This window comes from Penaeus monodon, chromosome 26, assembly GCF_015228065.2.
Source record: "Penaeus monodon isolate SGIC_2016 chromosome 26, NSTDA_Pmon_1, whole genome shotgun sequence".
Classification (NCBI taxonomy): domain Eukaryota; kingdom Metazoa; phylum Arthropoda; class Malacostraca; order Decapoda; family Penaeidae; genus Penaeus; species Penaeus monodon.
The window spans coordinates 12,664,913-12,669,912 of record NC_051411.1 but is presented as its reverse complement, the minus strand read 5'-3'; the positions used below and the strand labels follow the sequence as shown (position 1 = coordinate 12,669,912).

At 46.9% G+C, this 5,000-nt stretch overlaps 1 protein-coding gene across 2 annotated transcripts in view; it reads left to right on the top strand.

Annotated features, from left to right (window-relative positions):
• Window positions 1-5,000, top strand: part of LOC119589934 (cytohesin-1-like) — a 90,792-nt gene that overhangs the window by 5,775 nt on the left and 80,017 nt on the right. Inside the window, exon 1 of one of the 2 annotated variants that reach the window (XM_037938598.1) lies at window positions 4,819-4,951. The exons of the other annotated variant lie outside the window; for it this stretch is intronic. The gene's annotated coding sequence lies outside the window, so the exon portion shown is untranslated. Of the gene's footprint in view, window positions 1-4,818; window positions 4,952-5,000 lie in introns of those variants that run through there. 2 annotated transcript variants of the gene reach the window in all.

Here is a 5,000-nt window from a genome sequence, read left to right as displayed (position 1 = left end):
GTGGCGCCATTGCATGTTCTTAAATTAAACGCGCGCACGAGAGAGAGAGAGAGAGAGAGAGAGAGAGAAAGAGAAAGAGAAAGAGAAAGAGAAAGAGAGAGAGAGAGAGAGAGAGAAAGAGAAAGAGAGAGAGAGAGAGAGAGAGAGAGAGAGAGAGAGAGAGAGAGAGAGAGAGAGAGAGAGAGAGAGAGAGACGCAAGGTTGTGTGAATGTTTTGTTGACAGGTCATTGGCGACCTGAGTAGCGAGGTGTCAGGTGTAGCGGTGAAGACGCGATTCTCATGCCCTGTTTCCGTCGTCTGTGACCTCGGCTCGCCCACGCTGACCTGGTCTGCCCGTAACGCTTGTTCACGTATTTGTGGGATGGGAGACTTATTATATTATTCTTCTCCTCCCCTTTCTCTTTCTTCTCTTCTCCTCTTTCCTTTGCTCCTCTCTCTCTCTCTCCCTACCTCCCTCCCTCCCTCCCTCCCTCCCTCCCTCCCTCCCTCTCTCTCCCTCTCTCCCCTTCCCCCTCCCCCTCGTCCCGTTTTATCATCCTCCCCGTCCCTGACATGGCGAGGGTTAACGACGTCTAATTATGTGCTTGACCTCGTTGACCTGACGAGCCGCCGCCACTTGACCTGGCTCTTGGCTGTTCCCGCCCGACTCTCCAGGCGTGACATGCTTTAGGCCCTGGCACTCCCCCCCCCCCCCCCACCTTCCTCACCTCTTCCCCTTCATCCCCTACTATTCCGTTTCCCACTCCCTCTTCCACTCTCTTTCCCTCTTTCTGCCCCCCCCCTCCCCGCTCTTCCCCTCCTCTCTCTCCCTTTCGATCCCACTCCCCCCCCACCCCCATTTGCCTCTCAGGTGCCATTTCTCACGCCCAGTTACCCTGTTTCTGGGGTGAAGTTTGTTTTACATTATTTGTATTGGTTTAAACAAATACCTTTGTTATACAGATATGCAGTCATACATACGCGTATGTGTATGTTTATTGCCATCATTATCATTTGCTATGAATATTATTATCATCATCATAATAATAATAATAATCATTATTATTATTATTATTATTATTATTATTATTTTCATGCCTACAGTATAGAATATCACACACCCTCGACCCGTTGTATAACATTCAACCATTAGAATGTTAATAAGCCTTAAATGCACATGTGAAAATATAATTTATTGACATTTGCCATCTCTCAACAGGCTTGTTTTTGTTTGTGCAAGGCTCAAGCACCTCGGGAGGGTACCAAGCTCTGGGCATGGGTATCGGTGTAGGTTGGAGGAGGGAAGGAGGGAGCAAGGGAGGGAGGGAGCCACCATTTAAGGCCAGCAGTGTTTGTTTGATCGGCGGGCCAGCTCCAAAGCGGTCGCCTCGCTTCGCCCACGTGTTTGAAGCTCTTGTTTGTGTGTGCGCGCGTTTGATTCGATTAACAAGGCGGTGCTGGGCTGGTGGTGCTCCTCCTCGCCGCCGTGCATGCCTTTCGAGCGCCAGATGCGGAGGGCGAGACCTTCTACTCCTGTTGCTGGGTTGGTAGAGAGAGGGAAGAAGCGGGGAGGGGAGGAAGGGGGTGGGATTTTTCACGTGGGTTCAGATCTTCGTGATTGACGTGGAGGGAAAGGCCATGAAGTAAAAGGAAAAAAAAGACTAGGTTTTTTATTTGTTATTATTTTATTTTATTTGATCTAGCTATTTTTTGTTTTATTTGAATGAAGGACTTGGGTTGAAGTCCCTCAGGTGATTATGTACATGCTCGACGTATGAATGGCTTAGCGTTACGTGAGCAAGCGGCGAACGTGTGCTTTGCATTGTGTATCCGTCTTAAAGATCGCATTTTGCAACCGCCCGGAGGAGGTGGCGGGGTTTCTCTCCATTGTGGAAGGTTTTATGTGGTTGCCCTCACTGCATTATTGCGGTTCGTCATTTGCCGGCATGTTGAAGCATGAATTAGGTCACGTGGTTATGTGGAGGGAGGGAAGGTGGGAGGGAGGGAGAGAGAGAGAGAGAGAGAGAGAGCGGGGGAAAAGGAGAGGGAGAAGGGAAGGGAAAGGGAGAAGTGGAGGGAGAGGGAGAAGTGAAGGGAGAGGGAGAGGGAGAAAGATAATGAAAAGGAGAGACAGAGACAGAGACAGACCGACAGAGGAAGATATGAATTTATTTATAATTGATAATATTTCGAGTCGAGTGTTGTGTGGAGGCGATGCAGCGAGCGTGCCTGGTGTATCCTGCCGGATGTGTGGGCATTCTGCGGCTCGCGATTGTATGACTCGGCCCCATCCTTGCCCTTGGCTCGAGACGCCGCGCTGGCTTTCTCATCTTCCTCTGCGTCCCCGTCAGCGCCGCCTTTCTATTTGTTCTTTGTGGCTCGCTTTCCTTTCGCGTATGGGTTCATGTGCGTTTTTTTATTGTTTCCTGTTCTTCTTACTCTTTGTCGACGACGTATATTTTTTTATTATTTATATATTTGTTCGGTATTATTTCGCTGAAAACAACCTCTGTGATATATTTATTTCATTATTTATTTCGTTATTTATTTATTAGTTTATTCATTCATTCATTCATTTCTCTTTATAGTTTAGTATTTTTCAAGTGTACTTTAAGGACACTTGGATCTTCAGATGTTCTGAGTGCAGACCAACTTGCGCAACGACGGCACCATTTCCCGGATGTTTTCGGTTTGTTATTTCTATGCAAGAATAATCGTAAAAAACGCATATTGTATATGTATAAATATATATATATATATATATATATATATATATATATATATATATATATATATATATATATAATGTATGTATGTATATATTTTATTTTATGTTCTTCATAAATTTCAATGCTAATCGAGTTTTCTTTTTAGGACGGAAACTAAAGTTATTCACTAAGACGGTTTCCGCTTGGTGTAATTCAGTTGGTATTTTTCCTGCAATCGTGATACTCTAGCCATGATGAAATTTAAGACTCGCCATCGTCAGGCTGCGATCAGACCCCCCCCCCCCCCCACTTGCTTTACGTAACGGCGAGTGCAGAGACTCTCTCGTGTCCTGGCCAGGTCTCCTCAGGTCTCTTCAGGTCTCCTCGGGTCGGGGAATGTCCGCCTTGACTCGTGTCCGGTCTCGCTCCGCCGACGCCACCTGTCGGAGGGGGGGGGGGGGGTGCATGCCGATCAAGGCCGCTTCGTCTACGTGTGTGTGGTGGGGGGGAGGGGGGATGGGTAGGGTGTGAAGGTGAGAGTAAGTTTGCGTAAGGGAATGAGGGAATATTTAGTATTATTTATTTATTTATTTATTTATTTATTTATTTATTTATTAGTATTAGTATTCATTTTTTTTATTGTGTGCGTGGGGGGTATGGGTGGGTGAATGAGTGAGTAAATTTGCGTAGGTGGGGGAATGGGGGAGTATTTATTGTCATTTATTTATTTATTTATTTGTGTGTGTGTGTGTGTGTGTGTGTGTGTGTGTGTGTGTGTGTGTGTGTGTGTGTGTGTGTGTGTGTGTGTGTGTGTGTGTGTGTGTGTGAGTGTGTTTCGGGATAGGCGACCGTTTTTGTGATATTTCTTGTGCGTAAACAGTGGTTCGAAACCTCTTTGTATGACCCGACTTGATTTCCATTTATACATTTTTTTTGACAGGGCTTATATTTATAAAAAAGGGGGTAGGGGAAATGTAACCCTTTTCCATAGGTCTATATTTAGGCTCAGCTGGCGACCACGTGACGGAGTGTTGACGGGACATAAGGGAAAGGACGTTATCCTAGTGCCAAAGCCTTCAATTTTACGAGCTTGCTAGACCGCGCGGCCACCACACACACAGACACACACACACACACACACAGACGCGCACACACACAAACCCTTTGAATAAAAGAAAAAAAATCGACACAAAGAAGAAAACGTTACCGGCTTAGGATTTCCGGTCTCTCGCTCCCCCCCTCCCCTATCCTTTATCCCTCCTCCTCCTCCTCCTTCTCCGCCTCCAGTATTCTTCAACCACTGCCTTAACCCTTGTGTTACTCCTCCTTCCCTCTTCCTCTTTCTCCTCATCTTCCTCTCTCCTTCTCTTTCTCTTTCTCCTTTCTGCCTTGCCTTCTATACCCCCCTTACTTTGTGATGGCGTATTGGGTATTTCTTTATCATATCATTAGTTAATCGTGATGAAAGTCTGGTATTCTATGTGATGCAAGATCTCTGGAGGAAAGCGAGTTTTTCTCTCTCTGGATTTGGGGTACTATACTCTGGCTTTTTGGCAGGAGCGACAGTATGCAAATGGGTCTCAATCGGCGGCAGGAAATTAGAATGGGCGAAAGGCAGAGGCAGACCCTTCTTCATCCCTCTTTCGCTTGCCTCTCCAGCTGACGGGAATTTAAAGTATTTAGCCTTTAAACCCATTTTGTATGTAAGATTTCCCTGTGACGTCTTTGCCGTTTTTTCCCTTTTGTTCGGGTTAAAAGACATCGTTTTTTGTAAAAGATGAAAAATATTATGGAAGCCTAAAGATCCGCGGAGAGGGAGAGGCGGCTCCTCCTCCGCCGTGTCGCGTCGCCCGGCCCGCGCGCCAACCTTCTCTGTCATACCCCAGGGTGACGTTTGGAAGCCGCTCCGTTTTCCTGCTGTGCTCCTCTGCCTCTCCATTCGTAATTTGGAATCGGTTTTGGATGTCGTACTGTTCATTATTTATTCGGCGATTCGTTGAAGTCTAACTGGCGATGGTGACGGTTTTCATGAGTGGGAATTGGAAACATGGACGCAGTTCTAGAAAAGAGGTCGTTGGCAACCGCGTGTCCGGTGTGAGCGTGTGTGTGAGGCAGAGAGTGTGTTCGCTCGTACGTGTGGCGTGCGGAGGGTAGTAGTGTGCTGAGTGCTGTCAGTTGTACCTTAGCGTACCATGTGCTGAAAGGCTAAGTGTGTGTGCTCCGCGTCGCGCTCTTTTCGCGCTGTGAGATTCTAGTGCTGAAGGTGTGTTCCGTGTTCCGAAGTGCTGTGTGCCTATAAGATGTGTTGGAAA